The sequence below is a fragment of the Benincasa hispida genome, chromosome 1, assembly GCF_027475165.1.
Source record: "Benincasa hispida cultivar pf3 chromosome 1, pf3_genome.v1.1, whole genome shotgun sequence".
NCBI classification, from domain to species: domain Eukaryota; kingdom Viridiplantae; phylum Streptophyta; class Magnoliopsida; order Cucurbitales; family Cucurbitaceae; genus Benincasa; species Benincasa hispida.
In genome coordinates, this window is record NC_143478.1 from 52,866,945 (window position 1) to 52,893,875 (window position 26,931).

Here is a 26,931-nt window from a genome sequence, read left to right on the forward strand (position 1 = left end):
ACACCGCCGACTCAGGTATGTCATCTGAAGATGTGATTATACAACTTACTATTAACAATATTGTTTTTAAGTAGGAGATTTGTGACTTCCAAGAGAGCTTTAGTCTTCAGACTGAGGTTGGAACTGATCTTCAGAGTTTGAGAGACTCAGTCACTCAATCTTCTGATTCAGTTGAGAGAGGATGCGAACCCCGGCTACACACATCTTTTGACATTGCCAAGGCGTGCGGCGATGAGGTAATCTATGTCGGCATCAAGGATGAGTTGGAGGATAGCATGCCATGCCTAGAACCAGTCTGTGAAGACTATGGAGAACCTGAGCCTAAATCCGTTGATTTCCAGATGATAGAGTTAGAGGTTGAAAACCCTTGCCTTGTTCTACCGTCTGGTATATCGTATATTTTTTAGTTTTGTTCTTCTTGTTCTCAAGCGTTAGTTGAGTCAGTTGAGTTAGAGTCTTTATTTTCTATTGAGTCAGTCCTTGAGTCTTTTGATTCTTTCTTTTTACCTTTTTATCAAAAATTAAAAATACCAAATTCGACCTGTCTGGTTCTCTTTAAAAAATGAAGAGCCTTATAGCCTTACTAGACTATATTGACTCATCCAAGAAGGGACCAGAGAAATACTAGAATTTATTGTGCCTTGACAGGGGACAGGTCACGTCGAGCAATTGACGTTAAAAATTTGCCCTTCCTGGAGGGAGCAAGGTGAATTTTTTTTATTGCTTTCTTTATTTGTTTTCTAGATTAGATTTGTTTTTGGTTTTGTTTTGTAGAGACTGAAGGAACTCTAAAATAGAGAACCAGTGAGCGGAAACGGATTGTTCCAAATTCTATTGAGAAAGAACACAAACAATTACATTCTAGAAGAACAGATTATGCATAACGAGTAAATTACAACATGCTTCTTTTAAGTACAAACAAGGGATAGAGAAACAAGGGATAGAGTATGCAATACCTTTGAAGAACCATTTCTTCAAGTATTCCTCGATCGTTCAGCAACGTGTCCAATAACACAAACTCGAACGCAACGATCAGAATTCGATCTCAATGAGCAACTGGATGAACCTCGATCACAATCAAGTACAACTCAATCCTCGACCCTCGAACGAAACTGAACACCACCATAAAGGCTACCTTGATATTCTTGTGTGAGAATCTAGGAGTTGTGGGTTCTATATGACTTTGGATAGAGGAATGGAGGAAGTGAACGATCATGTATGCGACAAAAGAAGAAAGTCTATTGTATAGACTTGATACTCGATCGTGTAGAAGAAGAAGTCTATTGTATAGACTTGCTACTCGATCATATAGCAACGAGTAACTATCGTATAGTAAACTCGATACTTGATCGTTTAGTCTGTGAGATACTATTGTTTAGTAAAACTCTTTTACTCGATAGTTTTTCTTTTGTGAGACAACCCGAATGAATCATCAATCTGATTTGAAAAACCATTTTCCTTTTTATCTCACAGTTACCATAAACCGCAAATAACCTCCCACTCAAGTCGGTTATTAAGAAAAAGAATAATTAATTATCACATAATTAATATATTATAAATAAATATAATAACCAACTTATCATATTATATTTATAACCTATAGTTTCAATATTTCATCATATGAAACACATAAACCATAGTTCTTTTTCTATTTTATGGTATTTAATATAAATCATATTTATATTAATTCCTCCAATCAAATAATGTATCAAACATCATATCAATTATATTACATATAATTGAATTGATTTAATTATATCATATATAATCAAATTTCTCTTGTTAATTTGAACACTTCAAACTAACCCAAAATCTGATTCTCAACTTGAACCCATTAAGCTACCAAGGGGACCTTATGGACCTGTAGCTTGAAGCTCCAACGGTACATGAATAACTGACTAAACTCTTTAATCACGATATCCAACATCTATTAACTGTTGGGCACTCCACTAAAGACCGCAGTTGCACTCTTCGCACTACAGATATATTTTTGTGTCATATAACCAATCAATAGTGCGATGACCCTTCACAAATCACTTGTAAGTATAGCTGGGCTAATTTACCGTTTTGCCCCTGTAGTTACATCTAACTCGTTAAGTACCACAGATTCCTCTAATGAACAATAAGTCATAGTCCCACTATGACTAGATCCTCTCTTCTCAAGAGAGGGTGTGGCCACTATGTTCAAGGCCCGAAATCAGCCTTTAAGGGAGCAATTTATCTACTTACCCCTGCTTCAGGGAAGAAGTGAATTTCGTCTTGTGTAGCTGAGTTCCCAACTCCCTAATCAGACAAATCCTCAAATGGTAGGCTTGTTAAGTTGGCAATCTGGCTGCTCTCACCCATACAAATCAAAGGACCGCACTCATGAGCAGGAGTTCCCAACTCATTCAGGATTAAGGTCATGTCACCTATGGTCATTTAATGAAATGTAAGTCTTAATTATCAACGGCATTATATAAGAGATTAATCATTTCGTGATATGTCTTATACAAACTCTTTGTATAGGATACCCCTGTTCGTATGTCTCCACATGAATGGCCAGGATCAGACCATTTGTAGTACTTTACAACACTTGTAACATCTACAAAGCGGGCCGTCTCCATAGTGTCACCAGGATAAGGTATCCCTCATTTATCCATCTACTACAAACCATTTAGGTTATTACTTAAGGCATGATCCACTTGTATGTCTCCACATATATGCTTAAGTTACATAAAATAACCATGGATCTTAGTTTATTGGATTGAGTAAATGCTTATAAAATAACACTTATTTTATTAATAACAATATGTTTACAACCTACAAGACTACCAGGATATTTAGGACACCAATCCCAACAAGGACGACCCAGGAGAGGGGAGCATCTTTCTAAGAGGCAAGCCCGACCACCACCATTCTTTACGTGATTATGTTATCAGGGGAGGTTTTCTGATTATGTTATCTTTTTGAGCTTTACTTGAGATACATTGGGGACAATGCACATTTTTAAGTTGGGGGTGGTGTACCTATTGGGTAGTATCTTATGTTCTTTGATCACCTTGCTTGCTGTTTGCTCTATTGTTATCATGATAGTTTATGACACACTTTTCTTATAATGGAATTTGCATGAAAGAATGTTAGGAAAGCATGATCATGGTTTTAGCCCATTTTTAAAATTTTTTCTTATGTCTCATGCATCCTTAGGTCATTATTTTGTGAAATTAAAGCCTTGCATGCTTAGAATTAAGTTATCTGATTTGTATTTCTGTTGTCAACCCGAAAGGTCCACCTTTGACTTAGGAGTAACTATGCTTGTTTTAGAGCAAAACTAGACAAAGTGGATAAAATAGGTTCTACTGTGAAAAAAAAAAGAAAGAAGAAAAAAAATAAAGAAAAGCAAATTAGTTGAAATTCTAGAAAAAAATAGAAAAAATAAAGATAAGGCACATTCCGGCATGCCTGCAAAAAAAAAAAAAAAAAAAAGTCAGTGTGTGTGCATGGATAGAAGTGAAAAGAGCTACCTTCGCCATGCCTAGTTAGGGCCTGCGAAAAAAGAGTGATAGGTTCCCAGCGGTGGGGTGTGAAAGTTAGCCCTCTAGGTAAAATAAATGCCCTTTATGGTTTGTGTGTGTGTGTTTAGGCACCCTTGTATTACTGTTTTCCTGTTTATGCAAGTTGGTATGTCCAAGGTTGATAACCGAACCAGTGTAGGGGAAAAATGGGATAAGGAACTCTTCTAGGCTATAAAAGCTTAACTAGCAAGACTCTAGGCTCACTCATGCATGAATGGATTGAGAATCATTCTTAAAATTGTGCTTCATTGATTGATTGTAATTGATTTTCATTCTTGAGTACAAATTTCATTCTAACTGATTGTTGAGACTAGAGTAACAATATTGCGAATTAAGCTAGCATGTTTTTAATTATTTTCTACTTGATTGTGTGTTTCTACCTTGCTCGGGATGAGCAAGAATTAAGTTGGGGGTGTTTATTAGCTCTCAAAAAGAGCTATTATTCCTAGCTTAATTCGGGCTCATTAGTAGATTTTACGTGTTTATTTCCCTATATTGTAGGTATCGAGCAATCAAGAGGTAAAATTAATCATTTGGTGAAGAACGGGGTTAATTTGAACACCTGAGCTTCAAAGAAGTTGAAAAGACTAAAATGCCATTGAGTTCCACTAAGTATGAGGCAGCCATCGAGCACCATTGAGTACAATCGAGGAAAAGGCTATCGAGTAATCAAGAAAATGCTATCGAGTGAATGAACATCGAGTATCGAGTTGTCGAGCATCGAGTAACGAGTATCTGTCAGTGGACGTAGCATTGCAATGCTCCGAGTTGCATCACCGTCAGCGTCCCAAAACATCTTAAGGCTTCACTTCAACGCTTGAAGGCAGAAACATCAGCGTTGCAATGCTGTGAAGAATGACAGACATAAAGCTAAGCGCACACGCAATCGAGCGTTGGACCAAGCATTGGACTTCTTGTCTGATGCTTCCCTCTCGCCGCATCAACGGTTCAACACTACGTTGATCACTATAAATATCTCTTCTCGGCACTAGGTTGAAATATGCTAAATTTTGAGGGTATAGGCCGATTTTAGGAATTGAATGCATGGAGGCTGAATTCAGACTTCCTTCTTCTTCTATTCCCTTCAATTTTTCATACCCTTAGGTTAGGTTTTATTTTATTTTTGAATTATGAATTTATATTGGATTGTATCCCATCGGTTTGTCTATGAATCGATGAGGTAATCTTTCGTTTAGTCTTGGATCGAACATTAACCGTATTTTGATGAGTTTTCTGTTCAATTTCTATGCTTTAATTCAGAATTATGTTTTTCTTGAATCTTTTTAATTTAGACTTGATTTTATGTGTTGGATTGACGCCCCTATCATGAACGCATGTCTTCGCTAGTTAAATTCAAGCTCGCACACATCCTTGTAATCATCCATGCTTTGAATTTACCCTTGTAGCACAGATTAGATAAGCATGCTTAGGTTTTTAGGCTGTCCTTGAATCTTTGCGTCGCAAGTTTAATCTATATTTAAGAACAAAATGATATTTGAACACGACTATCTTGACACTTAATCAACATAGTTGAAACCTGAATCTTAATGCATGTGTTTTTAGTTCTCTATGGCCGCTAAAGACCCAATTGCATCTAGGAGCACGTAGGTTATTTACGGCACAACTTTCTAGCCTTAATTACGAATTAGGATGCTCGATCGATTCATATTAATTGATTTTCGAGCTTATAGAGATTAGTTAATTCGCATCGATTGGGTAGCTATGCATGAATAATGCGAATATATAATATGTTGGCTGAAAACAATGATTCAATTTACATTGAATGACTATGTTCTGAAAACTAAATGAATTCATTACTATTTCATATATCCATTAAACTTTATTTCAATTTCACGCATTTATCTCTTCCACACCAACCTCCTATGTATCGCTTTAGTTAGAAAATTAACTTAACGAAACCAACCGCGCTTCTCTGCGGATCGACTTGTACTTACCACTGTTACTACGTCTTTGTAGTAATAGAAGTAGTTCGGTTTTATTAATTTTCTTTTGTTTCAGTTTGGAGTCAAATTAATGACATCGATTCTCGAATTAACTTTAAGGTAAGCATACCGAGACATTTTTGAGCAAGTTTGTAAAAGGCAGTTTCTTGAAAAAGCTCTGGAAAAGAAGTTATTTAACGAGAAAGTTGAATATGGAATTCTTTGAACAAGTAGGCAACTGCTTGAGTTGAACAAGTTAACAGCTCGAGGTTGGACGCATGCGTGTAGGCTGAAGCAAGCCTTGGCATGCATTGGGGCTGTGCGTGGGGCTGTGTTAGCGACCATAAGTGTCATGGATGCCCAAGGGAAGGCCTAGGCATTAGCATGCAGCAAGTGGACACCTAAGACAAGGCAAGACCGAAGTTGGGGCATGCATTAACACTAGTGTTGCCGTCTAACCAAGCTTGAAACCTAGATCTTTTCTAAGTGTCAAACACCTAGAAGGTATGCGTTGGGAGGTGAAGTCCTTTAATAAGAAGATCATGAATTTATGAAAGTTAGTCTCAAAAGGGAGACCCTTTCAAGTAGCTAAAGTATAGTGTTGTGTCCACAGGGTTGACACCAATAGAAGAAGCTTATCATCCACTAAGGAATTGCCAAAAGCCGTGAGTGACTAAGTGTTTATGATGTTTTTAGAAATTCATGTTTCAAATGAAAGATTAATCTCATGCTAAATTATTTTACAAAGAGTTTTCCAAGCAAATGTATGAACTTATGATTCCAATGCATGCTAGTTAAATAAGTCATGAAGTATGATGTTTTTAAACGCATACCAACTCTTCAAAGTAAAGCTTTATAACATGTTTTAGTTATTAACAATTTCAAGAACATGAGGCATGCATTGGTAGTTATGTTTTGAGCTTGAATGTTAAGCTTAGCTCATGTTATTATGATTTAAGCTTACATGATTTAGTAAAAGAGATTTTGATAAGCTTGATATTGAAGAACTTAGAGAAGGTATCTGAGCAGTAGCACCTAAGGTATGACGATATTTAGTTATGACCACGTGCATGTAGGTAGTTTGACGTTGAGGGATTGAGCAAAAAGGTTCTCTCTCGACTAAGGCTAGATGTTGAGGGTTTGAGCAAAAGGGTTCACTCTCAACTAAGGATCAGTTTTAAGCTATATGATCAGACATGTTATGATAAACGTTTTTCATGTTTAGTTGCTTGGAAAGATTTTATATTTCAGTATACCATTTTCTAGTACAGTTAGAAGCATGAGAACTATGTTTTATTAAGTCACACAATGGGCTAGTAGCTTACCCCATTTTACATGTTTCTTTTCCCCAGGTAGCAGTCAAATCCCTAGAAGATAACGCTGCGGTTGCTTCGCCACTCAAGAACAAGGACTATAGTTTCTGAACCATTTAGGTGTTTGTTTGTAATTATTTGTACATATGTTTTGTGCATAATATAGGGACTAGGTTGTGAGTTGGGGCCCTTAAGATCTTGTATTAAGTTCACTTTGTTTATGTTACTTATGTATGAGACCTTGATGGTTGGACTGTTGGTCATTGAGTACTATATACATGTTTGATGTTATTAGGGTTTCTAGACATCTAAGCCGGTTAGTAGGCAGTAAGTGCCAACAAAAGGGTTGGAAACTATTGGGTTTTATGTCCTAAAAACTCGCAGTTTTAAAATAATAAACATTTTCTATAATCAATATACTTGTTATTGATCTCATAAATTGTATGAAAGTCTAAATCCAATAAACTAAGACCCATGACTCTTGTATGAGTACTTGAACTTTATGTGGAGACATAAGAGTGGATCGGGTTCGAGTAAATAGTCAAAATGATCTATAGTACATGAATGAGGTTGGGTACCTTATTTTAGTAACGCCATTGGATGCGGCCTACTCTGTAGTTGTTACAAAGAGTTGTAAAGTGCTACATACGATGTGATCCTAATTCGTACATGTTATGACATGAGGAGTGGGGGCATCCTATGAAATGAGTTTGCATAAGATCAGGACCAAGAAATAAGTCATTCTTACTTTATAACGTTGTTTACTATTTAAGGCTGACTATTTCACCTAGATGACCAAGGTAACTCGATCTTAATCCTGAGCTAACTATGAACTCCTGTTTATTCGGGATTGCCCTTAGATTTGCATAGTTGAGGGTTGGCTTCACAATGCCGACTCAATAAGACTCCCATTTCAGGGGTAAGACTGGATAGATAGCTAGGGACATAGGGTGCAAGAAGAAGTTCACACCTACCCGATTTAGGGATAGGAGAAAGGTTGTTCTCTCAAGTACTGAATCTAGGTCTTGAACATGGGGCCCTACCCTCTCACTAGGCTGAGAGACTTTGGTTTGGTGATTGGATCACAAACCCGTTGTTGATTAGAGGATCAGTAGGGACTTGAGGAATAAGACGTAATCTCGGGGGTAAAACAAATATTTGACCCAACCGTTATTACAAACAACCTGTGAAGGGTCGACTTGCTGATTATGGTTAAATTATGTGGACATAATATATCTACAGTGAAGGGAGTGCAACTATGGGCTTTAGTGGAGTGACCCACTAATTAACGAATGAAGATTAATTTGGTCTAATGAGTTTAGACAATTAATCTCGAATCATTGAGCCCATGATCTGTAGGTCCACGAGGTCCCCCTACTAGCTCGTAATGAACTAGCTCTAGAATAACGTGATAAGTTAATTTGAAACGTTCAAATTAGAATTAAGAGAATTAGTAATTATATGAGATATAATTATATGTTTAATTTTAGAATTAAACAGAATAGGAGAATTTATATATTTAAATATGATTTAAATATATAAAGATGGATATGTGTTAAAATTAATTTAATATTTGATATTAAATTAATTAAGTTTTATTTAATAATTTGTTTATGAAATTAATTAAATTTTCATTTTTAAAATCAAAATAGATTTATAAAATCAAATTTTGATTTTTAGATAAAATTGGAAAAATTGGAAAACAAAATACACAAAATGGAAACAAAGGATTTTCCTATTATCCATCACCTAAGTAGCTCACACATGCAACACTATGCAACTCTTCTCTTTGCATGTTGATCTGCAATATAATGAAGAGATTGGAGTGAAAATCGGGCATGCAATCTTTAGAGTTTTTGAGAGAAAAACTGGTTTGAAGAAAGGTTCTTCAACAAGGTTGCAGTAATGAGCTTTTCTCCTTCATCTTTTGATTCAAGCTTGTTTTGAGTCCCACAACTCAATCTAGAGCACCAAGAGAATAGTTGGGAAGATCTTGAGATGGTCTACAACAAGATTTGGAGAAGATTGCAGCTGGTGAAGTAGCTTTGAAGAAGTTCTACAAGAGGTATGTTTTGAAACTCACTTTTTCTGCAAAAGCATGCTTTATATTTTGCCAAAATTAGTGAATTTGGATGCTTAGATGATCCTTATACTTCCGCTACTGTTGATACAATCCTACAGTAACTACTGTAGTCATATCTACTTCCAGGTTAAGAGGGTAGTCTGGGAGGGGGTGTGACACTACTTAGACTAACTAGTAGTACAAGCAGCAAGTTCAGGGTCGAACCACAGAGAGCTGAATTGGATTCCTTAAAACTTGAAACTGGTAGGAAGTAACCAGGGGAGTTTTGTGAAAATTTGGTATGTCGAGTTTACCGTCACCCGTAAACCCGCACCTACACAAATAATATTTATAAATGACCAAACTAACTACTTATACTAACTGATAATACAAGCGGCAAGTCCGGGGTCGAACCTTAGCAAAGCGCGGAAGATTAGTTCATCGAAGCTTGTTTTCAGTTAAAGTTATAAATTGGGGGGGGGGGTTGGTGCGGATGGATAATTGAAATTGTGTGAAAATAAAAATGTGAGAAAAGTAAACATAAAAGCGCAATTAATCGAGATGTCTTAGCTTAGAGGAATGGATTTACCCAATGTAATGTAGACTATCGACCCAATTTATGACATGAATTTCTTGTTTATGCTTCTAGTTGGAATCCTAACCAATGGTCCTAATTATCTAATTAATCAAAATATACAAAAAACGAATCCGCACCATACAAATTAACTAATCGCATTAAGTTTTAGGGATTACGCTAAGATGAGTGTTTAACTTCCAACGTCTAATTAAACAATCAATACAATTTTTCTCTAGGTTGCTAAGAGTAGTCCTTTTTGCTGAACTAACCTATTGCTTCCAATGGAATTAACCTATAAATATGTGTCAGATATTACAAGGCAATCAAAAATTAAAATCATGCAATTCATACATATAAATTCAGATCAAAACCCATAAACAAGTTTGTATACATCATTAAATTAAAATCTCACAAATTACACCGAGTTCCTCCGAATCCCTAAACTAAGAAACCAAAATCTTACCTTCCCATGGAGGATGAGAAGTTACAATTCGACATTACTCGATTAACTAATAAAGAAACGCCTAAAATATAAAGTGGAAGAGGGAAGAGAAGGGAAAAATCAGTTGGAGGCCGAAGGTGGGCGGATATTTTCTGACCTAAAGGGAAGAACATATATATAGGACAGGTCGTAGCGTTGCAAAGCTACAAGCAGCATTGCAATGTTGCCTTGCGCGCGCGTCCGTCATAATGTTCGCAGTGTTGCAACACTGCCCTGTTTTGTCTATTATAGGCAGCACCTTATAGCATGGCACAATGCTCGTTTGAGTGTTGCAACGCTCTGTCTAGGGTTGTTTTCGTTCATTCATGTCCCTTTGAAGCCCGGTTGCTCAAATTAGCTCCTAATTGCTCCAAATTAACCCCAAATAGCTCGTAATGACTGATTCTACCTCCAAGATGCTCAACACCTACAAAATCATTATATAAACACATTTTATATAGTAACGGCCTAGAATTAAGCCGAGGAAAACAACACATTTTCGGTGCTATCAAATTGCGAATTAAATTGCACAATGTGAAAGAATGTGTAAAATATCAATTGAACAAAATGCTTAGCTTGGGTAGTTCTAGTTTATTTAATTCCTTTTCAATTCTATCATAGACTATTCAAAATATATGTATGAAATTCAAATTACAATTTAGCGTACTCGTTTAGAATCCTAACCAGTAGTCCATAAAATCAAGTTAATGGAAATGTGAGAATCCTCAATTAATTAATCAATCAACATGCATTAAGATCTAAGGCAAAACTAAGCCAAACAATCGTTTTCCATCACCTAACCAATTATTTGAGTGGGAATTATCTAAGTTAGAAAGTAATGCTTATTAAATGGAATCCCAATTTAACTTGACAAACTTACTTAAATCTATCTTCTAGGTGACGACTACCTAATGATTCCAAATTATGGCCAATCAAAGCAATCAATTATACATGCATAGCGAATTTGTCAGATTATCCCATACAAGACAATTGAATAATAAACACAAGATAAATTCTCATAAAATTCAGAAAAGTCTCACAGAATTACATCACATGGTCTCAAGAACAAATTGGAATGAAAGTAAACTACGAAACCCAAGCTAAGTTCTTACACTTTAGCCATAAATCATCTCTAATTCAATATAATGCTCAAAGGGGAAGAAGATTCAGAATTCTGGTCAAAAGAGAGGCAGAAACTGAGTAGAAACAGAGTGGCGGCCGTGTATTCGAGTGTGTCTAACCTAGGCTTGGACTGATGGGTTATTTATAGAATTTATCGCAGTGTCGCAACACTAGGGACAACGTTGTGGCGCTATCCTACTTCCGCACGCTACTCCAAGTCATAGTGTTGCAACGCTACCCTGTTCTTCGATCTTCCATTTCAAGTTCGCAAGACTGCCCTATTTTTTCACGAAATGGGTAGCTACTGCCTTAAAGCGTTAGTTTTGGTGTCACTCCCAAATCCCTTGCTATACAAATAAAATTATAAATCATCGAACAAACCCTTTATACCAACTAGTAGTACAAGTAGCAAGTCTAGGATCGAATCACAAAAAGCCTAATATGGATTCCTAAAAATGTTGGAACTTGTAGAAAGTAACCGGGGGGGGGGGGGGGTTGTGAAAATTGTTAAAAACTAATTCTGAAAACAAAAAGAAGTGCAATGTAACAATTGTGAAAATTATCAATCAAAGAAACACTTAGCTTGGGCAATTGTAATTTAATTCATTCCTCAATAATTCTATCATAGACTACTCAAAATATGTGTGAGATTATTTGAACTAAAGAAAAACTTAGTCTACTCGATTAGAATCCTAACCGGTAGTTCATAAATCAAGTTAATTAAAAGAAGAGTGAGGATCCTCAACCAATCATTTAACTACCTGGCTTTAAGCTTTAGGGCAAAACTAAGCCAATTAGTTTGTTTCCATCGTCTAACCATTTAATTGAGTGAAAATTGTCTAAGTTAGAAATTAAATGCTTATTAATTGGAATCCCTAATTAACACAACAAACTGACTTAACTTTTATTTCTAAGTGATGACTACCTAACGATTATAAATTAGGGCCAATCAAAGCAGTCAATTAAACGTGCATAGCTAATTTGTCAGATTTTTCCCATACACGAAAACTAAAAATTTACTCAAGACAAATTCCATTAAGTCAAAATAATACTCACGGAATTACAAAACGAGTCTAAAAAATTACATGGGAATAAAATGAAACTAACTAACCCAAGCTAAGTTCTCTTACCCTTTAGCCATGAAACATGTCGAAAATCAACAGATTGGCAAAGGAGAAGAACTTATTACAAAACTAAAAGAAAAAGCAATAAAAACAGAGCTAGAAAAGAGACTAAAACGCCCAAAATCGGGAGTAGAAGGTAGAAGATAGGATGATTTTGGCTGAACCCTAAGGGTTCTTTTTATAGGCCAGCCACAACATCACAACGCTAGAGAGAATGTTGCAATGCTCGGCTGTGCCGTGCGTGCTGAGGGGTTCACATCAAACTTCGCGGCATTGCAACACTCTGAAGGAGTGTCGCAATGCTGATGCTTCTGTCTTTCAGCGTCAGGCTTCAGCGTTGGAGTGCGTTGCAACGTTGGTGTCCTTGAGTTTCTGAAGCATTGCAATGCTTGAGGGCATGTAGCAAAGTGCCCTACGTCCAGGCATTCTTCCTTTTTTTGGTCATTTGATCGATTTAGCTTCTAATTTTGTCATTTTAGCGTCTTTAAGTCCCGAATGCTTGATCCAACCACTTGTACACTCAAGTCCTACAAAATAAGCAATTAAACCAAATTAAGTAGCTAAACAACCTGAGTTAAGCAGAAGAAAATAGCACATTTCAAGTGCTATCAAACACCCTCAACTTAATTATTCATCGTCCTCGATCAACGTAAAACAAGCAATCATGCATGAATAATTAGTTGGTCAAACTAGAGTGTTTCTTGCTCAAGCCTCAACAGTCAACTAGAATCAAATTCACAATCAAATGGGTAATCAAAAAACATTCCATCATTTCATGAACAGTTTGAAAATTTGTTTTAAAAATATTTTTAATGCATGTTCAAGCTCAAAATTATTTATTTTAAACCAGTGCGAGCCCAGAATGGCCTTATGAATCTTCCATTTATTTTCCCCCTACACTACCTCGAAGGATCCTGAATTAGCTTTCCTAAATTCAAAGTGGTAATGGCATAAACTTGGATTATTAAAAAAAAAATCTATTTACCATCACCTTTTTTTTTACAACAAAAAATAAAGAGGGCAAATTTTGAATCAGAAAACCGACTTTCGTTTTGGCTTGCCCACATGGGTATCATGTGAATCATCCAACGACGGGCCAATTTCCCTTCAAAAGTGCCTAAGCTTACTCATTCCTCTAAGATATTTTGCTCAGAGGGAAACCACGGGTGTCATGACTGCTCCAGGTTAATCATACCCTTTGAAGAAGAGGAGTAGGCCTCTAAACATGCATAAATGAAAGAAATATTTTGTTTTATTATTATTATTATATTATTTTTCTTTTTTTTAGCAGGTGACATTGATATCAATTGACTACATCTCAAGCATGCATTACTAAATTGAACCATAAAAAGACTAATATCTATCACCAAGGCCTATCGGAGTGATAACAAACTTATGGTCTCATAATATAATTCTAAGCAAACATACAGGGTCAGGATAGATATGCAAAGGGCTTGGAGGTGTAATAAAAATTTTAAACAAAATTTTCAAAAATATCATGAAAACTATGAACCCTTTCATCCGACCTATTCTCATGCAAAAACAATTTCTATAGGCTAGTCATCATAAGGAACGAAAGTATTCTGATCCCTCGTGCTTTATTTCTGATCACATTGGGGACAATGTGTATTTTAAAAGTTGGGGGTGGGGTGTTTGATATTTTGGGCCATTTTTTTCAAATTTTTGGGTTGAATTTTTTTTATTGATGATATTATTTAGGGTCCTTGAGCGCTGTACTCGGACAATGCTTGCTTACTTGTTTGGCTTGCTGTTCCCTGAAAAATGAGGTGAAGAAAGGATGTAAGGCACTCTGCTAAACTCTTTTTCTTCCCAAAAATCCTACAAACAAGAATAATAGAAAGAATTAGGCTTAATAAATGAGAAAAATAAAAAGACAAAAATACTGAATTGAAATCTTCTATCCTAGAAAGCAAATAAATTTACCTGGTTGCCTCTAGGTAGTGCAAATGTTTATGGTCGGTTGCTCGACCGTGATGGCTCGTTTTAGATGTTGACCAATGAGTCCAACCGGTAGGCGATGTCGAAGCAATTGAAAGACTCGCCATCATGGAAGACCTTTAACCTGTGCCCATTAACTTTAATGACTTTTCCTATCTCAAGATTAACAATGTCTACTGCACCATAAGGATAAACATGAGAAACACCAAAGGGCCAACTCCACTTGGATCGGAGTTTACCGTCTAATTTCAATGGAGAGTTATAAAAGAGTACCTTTTGCCCTACATGAAACTCCTTGGGTGCAAGCATCTTGTCATGAAGGTCCTTCGTTTTTTGCTTATAAATCAAGAAATTATCAAAACATTCTAACCTCAGCTCTTCCAACTCCTGAAGTTGTAAAAGTCTGGCCTCCCCAGCTGCCTCTAAGTCCCAGTTGCACTTCTTGATAGCCTAATAAGCCCTGTGCTAGATTTCAACTGGAAGATGGCATGCCTTTATTGGGTTGTATGTCTTAAATCTCGTAGTTTTGTAAACAGTAAACATATATGAAGTTTATTCAGAAAAGTGTTGTTGATTGTTTAATAACTCTAAATCCAATAAACTTCGAACCCTTGGCTATTGTCATGAATACTAGAACTTTATGTGGAGACATAAACTTGATCAACTTCAAGTAAAATAGCCTAAACCGTCTATAGTACTTGGATTAGGTTGGGTACCTATTTTTGGAGATACTATTGAATATGACCTGCTTTATGATTGTTACAAATGTTGTAAAGTGTCATAAATAATGTGATTTGTTCATGTAGAGACATGTAAGCGTGGGTGTTCTACACGATGAGATTGTGTAAGATAGACCATGAAATAATCACTGTTACGTATTAACACCGTTTACTGTTAACACTGATTAATTTCACTTCTTGATGACCTAGATAACTTGATCTGAATCCTGAGCTGTCTATGAACTCCTGTTTTTTCGCAATTGTCCCTTGATCTGCATAGGTGAGGGTAAGCCCAAAGTCGCTACTCAATCTACCTCCCATTTTAGGAATAAGATTAGGTAGATGGCTGGGGACATAGAATTTGCAAGATGGAATTCACTCCTACCTATTTTAGGGATAGTAGAAAGGTTGTTCCCTTAAGGGCTGATCCCGGGTCTTGAACAAGGGGCCCCATCCTCTCGTTGGCCTGAGAGAGAATGGATTTAGTGATTATGATCCTAAATCAATTGTTCATTAGAAAGACAGTGGTACTTAAGGAGAAAAGATGTAACTCAGGGGTATTTCAGTATTTTACCTAGCTAAGGTTACGAACAACCTGTGAAGGATCAACTTATTGATGACGGTTATATCAAATGGACACATAATATATCTACAGTAAGGGGAGTGCAACTACAGACTATAGTGGACAGTCCTGTTAGTTAACGAATGTTGATTAACTAGGTTAAAGAGTTTGATCGGTTAGTCTCGGATTGTTGGAGCCCATGATCTGTAGGTTCATCGGGTCTCCTTGCTAGCTCAATACAGACAAAATTAAAGAACTAGGTGAAGTGAGAATTTGACATGTTCAAATTCAGTCTTAAGGAAAAATTATATTTTATATGAGATATGATTTACAATTAAATAATTGATTTATTTTTTGGAGTATACTTGATTAGCATGAAAGTAATTTTTAAACTTGATTAATGTGATTAATCAAAGCTAGGTGTCTTTAAAAATTTAATATGTGATATTAAATTTGTTTATTTTTATTTAATTGAAATTGCTTTGATTAAATAATTTCCAAAATTTGATTTTTTTTTCATTTTTTAATTAAAAAAATTAGTTAGTGGAAAAATCCAATTGTTGGATTTTCCCACTAACTAAGTGGACTTTGGAATGACATTTCTCAAGCTTGACACCTAGAGATTACATGCTAATGGAATTTAGGTGGAAGACATGCAAAATGAGATTTTGCATGTGTTTTCTCTACAAAAAGCTTTGTTTTTGAATTTTGCGAAACTAATGCTTCAACAACTTTTGACCTAAATTCTTCCACCACAAATTTTCTTTACTGTCCTTCTTTCTATATTGAAATTCCCTTATTTTCACTAACATAACGGTCCCATAACTGTGTTCTTTAACCGGAGAATAGAGGGATTTACCGTTGGTGGTGTCGATCGAGCTCGAGAGAGGAACATTGTGGTGGAGTCTTCAAAGGTTGTATTCTTTAACCTTTTGCATGCTTATTCTTATTTTTAATGCAATTAGAATGTTGTCGATTTCATCGCTTCCGCTGTGCATGCATTCTTTATGTTCCATCAACCTTACCATAAACCATCCGATAAGGGGACATTCCAATAGGAGTTTTAAAAGCTGTTCTGTAGGCCCATAGAGCGTCATCAAGCCAGAGGCTCTAATCCTTTCTTCCTGGGTTGACCACCTTTTCCAAAATTGTCTTTACTTCCCTGTTGGACACCTCTGCCTGCCCATTGGTCTGAGGGTGGTATGGGGTGCAACACGATGTTGGACACCGTACTTCTTCAATAGGGATGCAATGACTCTATTGCAAAAGTGTGATCCCTGATCGCTGATGATTACTTTAGGGAAGCAAAACCTACTAAGAATGTTAGGCTTCAAAAAACCTACAACCACTTTAGCATCATCAATAACTGTGGCCTTTTCTTCCCCCCATTTGGAAACATAGTTCACTGCCAATAAAATATATTTGTACCCACAAGAAGAAGGAAAAGGTCCCATAAAGTATAAACATCGAATATTTCACAAAAAAGTGTAGGGAATTGTGGCATCTCATTCCTACGAGACAACCCTCCAGATTTCTGATACCGTTCACAAGTTTTGCAAACAAAATATGCATCCCTAAATAGTGTGTCCCAATATAAACCAAAATCTAAGACTTTTTTGGCGGTTGTCTTGGGACTGAAGTGCCCTCCACATGCATGCTTATGACAAAAATTCAAGAATAGAAAAGAACTCATCATTAAGGATACACCTCCTAACTATCTGATCTGCACAAAACTTCCACAGAATAGGATCCTCCCAAACATAATATTTTGACTCACTTTTAATTTTATCTTGCTTATATTTGTTCATACTAGGCGGGAACTTACCAGTGGTTAAGTAATTCACAATGTCAGCATACCAGGAAGTCATAGAAATACCATCTGCCTCAAAGTGTGGTTAGGGAAGTCTCCATCAGAACTGAGGCAACCTCCCTCTGGTACAATCCTACTCAGGTGATCGACAACAACATTCTCGCATCCTTTTCTGTCTTGGAGTTTTAGGTTGAACTCTTAAAGGAGAAGAACCCACCTCAACAATCTAGGCTTAGACTTCTTCTTTGACATCAGTAGCGTAGAGCTGCATGGTTAGAAAAAACAGTAACTACAGATCCCAAAATATAAGAGCAAAATTTTTCTAAAGCAAAAATAATAGCTAAAAACTCTTTTTCCGTCGTGGTGTAGCTACACTGAGCTGGGTTGAGGGTCTTTGAAGCATAGTAGATGATGTGATGTTTCTTATCGATCTTCTGCCCCAACACTGCTCCCACAACATGGTCACTCACATCACACATATCTGAAAGGGAAGGTCCCAATGAGAAGCCTGAATAACTTGAGTGCACGACAAGGCATTCTTTAGCACATCAAAACTTTTCCTACATTCATCATTAAAATCAAAGGCCACGTCCTTTTGGAGATGGGAGGTCATCGACTGAGCTTCAGTTTATTACCAACCTCGAGTTCAACAACTATTGGGTATACCCAATAGCTCTTCCAAAAGGGTCCTAAACTCATTCCTTTTTATTATGTTGTGACGCTTTGGTTACCGACAATCTTACTGAAATCTTTAATGAACCTGCGATAGAAACCTGCATGACCAAGAAACGAAGGAACCTCCATCACATTTGTGGGGTAAGGGAGCTTAGTAATAACATCAATTTTAGCAGGATTAACCTCTATGCCATGCTCAGATACTATATGTCCTAAAACTATGCCATGCCAGGCCATGAAATGACACTTTTCAAAATTTAGAACAAGGTTAGACTCAATTCATTTTTCAAGCACCCTAGGAAAATTAGACAGACAATCAGCAAATGAGTCTCCATATACAGTAAAGTCATCCACAAAAACCTCCATGCATTTTTCAATATACTCAGAAAATATGGACATCATACAACGCTGAAAGGTGCCGAGAGTGTTACATAGTCCAAATTGCATTCTTCTGAAAGCAAAGGTCTCATAAGGACATGTAAATATTGTCTTCTATTTGTCCTCTTGATTTATTGGGATCTAGTAGAAACCCGAAAAACCATCGAGAAAATAGAAGAAGGGATTTTCGGCAAGCCTTTCGAGCATCTGATCAATAAACGAAATGGGGAAGTTGTGAAACCCAGATTTCAATTTCCCTACTTAAGCAGGTAAATAAGAAAATTAACTAAGTATAAGTTAAATCTTATGTTGAAGAAAAGGAAAATTCTAAGTGTTGGAATAGATTTTCTTTGAGTAGCTTTGGGTTGAGTCTTAACTAGTGAAAATTTGGTTGAGCGTGAAGTCAGAAAGAAACCATGCATTTGGTGTTAGGAAACATTAACGCATGAGGCTCTAATGAGGCGAAGTTTTTAGAGGTTAAAAGAAATTAAGCCTTAAAGCCAAGGACAACCATTCGTTGAGTTTATGAAGTTTGCCCAATCGTTGGCATGATAAGGGACGCATGTTGGATGAAGCATTGGCAAGAGGTGTTGCCGAAAGGTTGCTCATGCATTGGGATGATAAGAGACTGCGTGAGCGAGAGCGAGAGGGCTAGACAATGAGCACAAGGCATTGGGAGTTGAAGTGATGTGCGCAGATGATCGTGTAGCTACATGCGGTGCTAAACGATGCACTAGACGATAGCACTACACGATATGCAATGGTGCTACACGATAGACAATGGCGCTACACGATCAGCATAAGCGCTAGACGATAGCACTAAACAATAGCGCTAAGCAATGAGCTTGGGCACTAGACGATAAGCGTAGACGCTAGACGACACGTTAGGCGCGAGTGTTGGGCGATAGACACAAGCGCTAGACGATGGCGCTACATGATAAGCATGAACGCTAGACGATAGACAAAGCACTAAACGATAGGCGTTGCACGATCGGTGAAGCTCTAGACGATGGCACTACACGATAAGTGGACGCGCTAGAGATGGGCGTGATGTGTTGGACGATGGGGTCAGCGCTACACAATGAGCGTTAGCGAGAGCTACACGATAAGCGCAAGAGCTATGCGATAGGCACAGACGCTATGCGATGGGCTATACACTGAACGATGAGCAACAACAAGATCATTAGGTGATAAGCAATAGTGAGAGATCACTAGATGACAAGCTATGCGATGGGGCATAAGTGCTATGTGATGGGCACAACCGCTAGACGATGAGCAACAATGAGAGGGCTGGATGATGAGCAATAGTGAGAGAGCTGGATGATAAGCGACAACGAGAGGTTGCTAGACATTAGCTATGCGATGAAGTGTAAGAGCCATACGATGAACTAGACAATGGGCCAAGTGTTTATGCATTGCCAAGGCTTGCGTTACACAAGGCTGATGGATTCAACCAGACAAATGGCTATACCGAGAAGAGGTTGAGTTGAGTTAGTAGGAGATGGTCAAATAGAGTTTCATGCAAGGAAAACTTATGCATGAGGAAGACAACTCAAACTTCATGCATGTAGGTGAGTGGTATAGAAGTAGGTGAATGGCAAGAAAGTAGGTGGCGGCAAAGCTTAGTGCAGACACTCCAAAAGTTTCTAAAGAAGGAGGTGTCATGTGTTGGAGGCTTTGTGAGATGATGAGGATCAGTTCCTTTGGCCTATAAATGCCACCACAAGGTGTCTCTTCAGTTCATAACTCGAAATGCTCTTGAAAAACATTAGGAAGAGTGTTAGAGGGTAGATTCGGAGGAAGCTATGCATTGATCAAGAGGTTCTAAGAGGAGGAGATGCTGTCGGACAGTGAGATCTAGAAGTAGCATCAACTTGGGACGAGGAGTTCTCCCAAACTACTCGTGTGTTTTGAGTGATTTCAAAGCCACCTGAAAGCTTTGAGAGTGTAGTTTTCAAGGTAGGGCTGCCGAAAAAGAAGCTCCAAGGAATCAGGTTCGAGTAAATAGTTAAAATGATTAGTATATGAATAAGGTTAGGTGCCTTATTCTGGTAACACTATTGGATGCGGCTTACTCTGTAGTTGTTACAAAGAGTTGTAAAGTGCTACAAACGAAGTGATCCTAATTCTTACATGTTATGACATGAGGAGTGGGGGCGTCCTGTGCAAATGGGTTTGTACAAGATCGGACCGCAAAATCAGTCATTCTTACTTTATAACGCTGTTTACTATTTAAGATTGACTATTTCAAAGCGATGACCTAGGTAACTTGACCTTAATCCTGAGCTAACTATGAACTCCTGTTTAGTCAGGATTATCCTTAGATTTACATAGGTGAGAGTTGGCTCAACAACGTGGCTCAATAAACCTCCATTTCCGGGGTAAGACTGGGTAGATAGCTCCCATAGGGTGCAAGAAGGAATTCACTCCTACCCGCTTTTAGGGTCCCATTTCGGTACTAAGAGTGGGTTGATAACCCATAGCCGAAGGCCAAGTCCTCTTCTTGTTGCCCAAATTTACCTCTCCAAGCAATTATGAATCCGTCTTTTTCGCCACATCGCGTATAACGGGATATTCGGGGGGCCCATGATTTACGTGTTTAAACTCCGATCGTATAGTTGGAACCTTCATTTGAGAATCGGGTGCGAAAAAGACTAGAGGTAATTCAAAGCCCTATCCGTACCCGATCTCGGGTAGGACTTTCTTGCTCAAGGGTAGGATCCCTCTTGGGTGGAATATAGAAGTTTATGTGGCCGATGGTTCTCTACGTGACATTCGAGCGGTTGTTCCCTTAAGTGCTGACTCTGGGTCTTGAACAAAGGGCCCCACCCTCTCATTAGCCTGAGAGGGACTTGGTTTGTTGATTGGATCATAAATCAATTGTTTATTAGAGGATCAGTGGGACTTAAGGAACAAGAGGTAATCTCAAGGGTAAATCAGACATTTGACCCAACTGTTATTACGAACAACATGTGAAGGGTTAACTTACTAATCATGGTTATATCGAGTGGACATAATATATCTACAGTGAGGGGAGTTCAACTATGGGCTTTAGTGGAGTGACCTATTAGTTAACGAATGGGGGTTAATTTCGTGTAATGATTTTAACCAATTAATCTCGGATTGTTGGAGCCCATGATCTGTAGGTTCGCAAGGTCCCCCTACTAGCTCATAAATGGATTAGCTTTAGAGTAGCGTGATAAGTTAATTTGAAACGTTCAAATTAGAATTAAAGGAATTAGTAATTATATGAGATATAAGTACACGTTTAATTTTAAGAATTAAACGGAATAGGAGAATTAATATTTAAATATGATTTAAATATATGAAGGTGGATTTGTGTAAAATTAATTTAATATTTGGTATTAAATTAATTAGAATTAATTAAATTATTTAAATAATTATTTATTAATTTTATTAGAAAAATTAATTTATGAAATTAATTTTGCGAAATTAATAATATTTTCAATTTTTGAAATCATTTGGTAAAAATTGAATGGTTTGAAAAACACAAAATGAAATGTTGGTTATTTTTCCAATAACACCTTCAACTTGCTCACACAAAACCCACCTAAGCTTGCTTCAATAACTCCAAGCATGAGCTGCATCTTATGCAACCATCTTCTTTACATGAAAATTCTACAATATATTGAGAAGATTGGAGTGGAATTGAGGCATGCATCTATAGAATTTTTGCTGAAAAATTCGAGTTGAAGAAGTTGTTCTTCAAGTGGATGTTGCAGTGAGTTCTTCTCTAAGTTCTCTTCATTCAATCTTATTTGGAGTCCTACAACTTAATCTAAAGCTCCAAGAGTAGGAAAGATCTTGAGGTGGTCTACAACAAGGTTTGGAGAAGTTTGTGGCTGAGAATCAAGATTTCAAGAAGTTCTATAAAGGTATGGCTTGAAACCCTCATTTTTTTTTATGAGCATGGTTTAGTTACAACCAAAATTAATGAATTAGAGTGCTTACTGATAGAGAATCAAGATTTCAAGAAGTTCTATAAAGGTATGGCTTAAAACCCTCATTTTTTTTTATGAGCATGGTTTAGTTACAACCAAAATTAATGAATTAGAGTGCTTATTGATCCTTGCTGCTTCCGCTGCTTACTGATATACTACAATTGGTATCAGAGCATCATTTAAGCATTCAATTTGGTTTAATTTTGGTGTGGTGGGTGTTTTTCATGGGTTATATGAAAATGGTGCACTGATATAGTTTTCTGAGATTTGACATTTTATTTCTCTTTGATTTATTGATTAAATTTGTAATTGGCTATTGATTGATGAGCTTATATGTGTTCTCAAGAGTTTGTATTTTATTTGGAGTCTAGAGTTGAAAATAAGATGTAACTGAAGAAAGAAGTGCAAAAGGTCGAGTTGCAGATTCCAATTCTTCAGCCTATGTTCAAATCTTGCTGGAGACCAAGAGCAAGAGGGCCAGATCATGTAGCTACGGTTACAGGGTGTTGAAGTGTGGTGTTCTAGATGATCGTGTAGCTGTGGGTGCTAAACAATGTGAAGAGGTTCTATACGATAGCACTACACGATCATGTAGCTTTGTCGGGCGCTAGACGATGGTGATACATGATAGTTGGAAGATGCTAGGTGATCGTGTAGCTTTGTCCGCGCTAGACGATGGCGATACACGATAGTTGGAAGACACTAGGCGATCGGTAGCTTTTTCCAGTGCTATACGATGGCGCTACACGATAGTTGGAAGACGCAAGGTGATGCCGTTACACGATCAGGCAGACACTAGACGATCGCGCTAGAAAATAGTCGTCAACGTTACATGATGAGCCTCAACGAGATTTCGAGCATGGAGCTAGAGTAGCCGGTTCGACCGGTTTTCTTGAGGTTTTGTCCGATTTAGCCTCAAAAGGTTTTTGGCTGGTCCGGTTCAGGCTATTCTGGTTCGATTCAAGTTTTTTGGGTTCGGTTTGGAGTGGTTCGAGTGGTCCGAAAACGGTTTTGAAGCTGTTACTGGCTGTTTTGTAATAATTAGGCTTTTGTTTGCTTGTTTATGCCAAAACTAAAACCATATCAGTTTGTCTTTAATTATTTGTGCATTTGATGTCTGTTATAATTAACTAAATCTTTTATGTGCATACAATATGCCACCATAGGAAGCATGTTATATGCATTGAAAGTATGTTATAAAATGTTATAATATATAGCATGTATGTTTAGGGTTTCTTTTATTTAATATAATTGTTATATTAAATATTGAATGCCATTGATATTTTTTTGTGGATATGTAGCATGTCTAAAGTTTTGTAAGCTATTATAAAATTGGGTTAAACGTTTAAAATCCATAACAAAGAACAGTTGCATGTTCACATAGGTTAACCACTCGTTTTAATAGTTAAAATAGATCGTTAAACTTGTAAATATAGAGCCATTCCTTGGCATCTCCCTTCAATGAAAAGAGAAATGCCCTCATATTGATATACTCATGGGTCACCCTATTGGGTTTCATTCCATTGCACATGACATATAATTCCTTCAAATGTTTGTGAGGGTCTTCGCTCTGCAGACCAAAAAAGGCAGGAAGTAAGTGAATTAAGCTAGATTTAAGTTCAAAGTTACCTGTTGTCTCTGGATAGGCAATGCACAAGGGCTGCTGAGTGAAGTCAGGGGTTGCAAGCTCCTTGAGGGTCTTTTCTCATTCGGCCATTATGGGAAATTTTCAGGGACGTCTCCTTCAAATGTGTCTTCAACATGAATCTCGCTGTCAAGAGCAGCTTGTTGTCTCCTTTCTCTTCTGATTCTCCATTCTTCCCTCGAGATCTCTGCAAAATACAATTGTCTAGCACCCTTGGGAGTATGGGTCATGCACCAAAAGAGAAAATTGATTAGCAAGGATACTACAAGTTTAAAAAATTAAGGATTTTGTGGGCTCCCCGGAAACGACACTAGATTTGATAGCGGTAGTTTTGGTGTCGCTCCCAAACCCCTTGCTATACAAATATAATTATAAATCACCAAAAAAAACCCTTTATACCAACTAGTAGTACAAGTAGCAAGTTCGAGGTCGAACCATAGAGAGAGCCTAATATGGATTCCTAAATAGGTTGGAACTTGTAGAAAGTAACCGGGGGGGGGGGGGGGTTGTGAAAATTGTTAAAAACTAATTCTGAAAACAAAAAGAAGTGCAATGTAACAATTGTGAAAATTATCAATCAAAGAATCAATTAACTTGGGCAATTGTAATTTAATTCATTCCTCAATAATTCTATCATAAACTACTCAAAATGTGTGTGAGATTATTTGAACTAAAAAAAACTTAGTCTACTCGACTAGAATCCTAACCGATAGTCCATAAGATCAAGTTAATTAAAGAAGAGTGAGGATCCTCAACCAATCATTTAACTAACAGGCTTTAAGCTTTGGGGCAAAACTAAGCCAATTAATTGGTTTCCATCGTCTAACCGATTAATTGAGTGAAAATTGTCTAAGTTAGAAAGTAAATGCTTGTTAATTGGAATCCCTAATTAACACAACAATCTGACTTAACTTTTGCTTCTAAGTGATGACTACCTAATGATTACAAATTAGGGCCAATCAAAGCAGTCAATTTAACGTTCATAGCTAATTTGTCAGATTATCCCATACATGAAAACTAAAAATTTACTCAAGATAAATTCCACTAATCAAAATAATACTCATAGAATTACAAAACGAATCTCAAGAATTACATGGGAATGAAATTGAACTAACTAACCCAAGCTAAGTTCTTACCTTTAGCCACAAAACATGTCACAAATCAACACGATTGGCAAACGGGAAGAACTTATTACAAAACTAAAAGAAAAAGCAATAAAAACAGATCTAGAAAAGAGACTAAAACACCCAAAATCAGGAGTAGAAGGTAGAAGACTAGATGATTTCGGGTTCCTTTTATAGGCCAGCCGCAGCATTGCAATGCTAGGGAGAGCGTTGCAATGCTCGTCTGTGCTGCGCACGCTGAGGGGTTCACGTCAAACTTCACAGCTTTACAACACTCCGAAGGAGCATTGCAACGCTGATGCTTCTGTCTTACAACGTCAGGCTTTAGTGTTGGAGTGCGTTGCAATGCTGGCATCCTTGAGTTTCCGAAACGTTGCAACCTTGGGGACAATCTTGAGGCATTCTTCCTTTTTTTTTAGGTGTTTGATCGATTTGGCTTCTAATTTTGTTAGTTTAGCATCTTTAAGTCTTGAATGCTTGATCCCAACCAGTTGTACACTCGAGTCCTAAAAAATAAGCAATTAAACCAAATTAAGTAGCTAAACAACCCTGAGTTAAGCAGAAGAAAATATCATATTTCAAGTGCTATCATTGTGCAATGCTCAAATCGAGCATTACAATGCTCTAGCTAGGTAGAAAACTTCAATTTCTTGGCCCTTTTTCTTCATTTGTTCAATTTGGCTCCTATCTCGGACATCTTAACGCGTTTTGTCCCAAATGCTTCATTCAACTGCTTGAACACTCGAGTCCTACAAAACAATCGATTTAAACATATTAAGTAGCTTAACAATCTTGAATTAGGTAGAGGAAGATAGCACATTTCTAGTGATATCAAACATCCCCACACATTTCCAGTGCTATCAAACACCCCCAACTTAGCTCTTGATCGTCCTCGAGCAAGGTAAAACAAGCAATCATGCAAAAATAATTGGCATGTCAAACTAGAATGTTCCTTACTCAAGCCTCCATAATGTTGGGTTTTATGTCCTCAAACTCGTGGTTTGTAAATAATAAACTCATTCTGTAAATCGATAAAGTTGTTCTTGAATATATGAATTGCTTATTTCATTTTAGAAATAAATCCAATAAACTAAAAGATCCATGACTATTACATGAGTACTTGAACTTTATGTGGAGACATTATGAGTGGATCAAGTTTGAGTAAATAGTCAAAATGATCTATAGTATACAAATAAGGCTGGGTGCTTTATTATGGTAACACTATCGGATGCGACCCACTGTATAGTTGTTACAAGGAGTTGTAAAGTGTTACAAATGAAGTGATCCTGATTCGTTCATGTGGTGACATGAGGAGTGAGAGTGTCCTGTGCAATGAGTTTGCATAAGATCGGACCAAAAATAAGTCACTCTTTCTTTATAATGCTGGTTATTGTTTAAGACTGACTATTTCAAAATGATGATCTAGGTAACTTGACCTTAATCCTGAGCTCACTATGAACTCCTTTTTATTCGGGATTATCCTTAGATTTGCAAGGGTGAGAGTTGGCTCAATAGTGCCGGCTCAATAAGCCTCCCATTTTAGGGGTAAGATCGGGTAGATAGCTGGGGACATAAGGTGCAAGACAGAATTCACTCCTACCCACTTTTAGGGATAGTAGAGTGGTTGTTCCCTTAAATGCCGATTTCGAGTCTTGAACAAGGAGCCCCACCCTCTTATGGGCCCGAGAGGGACTCAGTTTTATAGTCGGATCACAAGCCAATTGTTCATTAGAGGATCAGTGGGACTTAAGGAACAAGAGATAATCTTGGGGGTAAAATAACCTTTTGACTTAGCCGTTATTACGAACAACCTGTGAAGGGTTAACTTACTAATTATGGTTACATCGAGTGGACACAATATATCTACAGTGCCAGTGCAACTACTGGGCTTTAGTGAAGTGACTCGGTAGTTAACGAATGG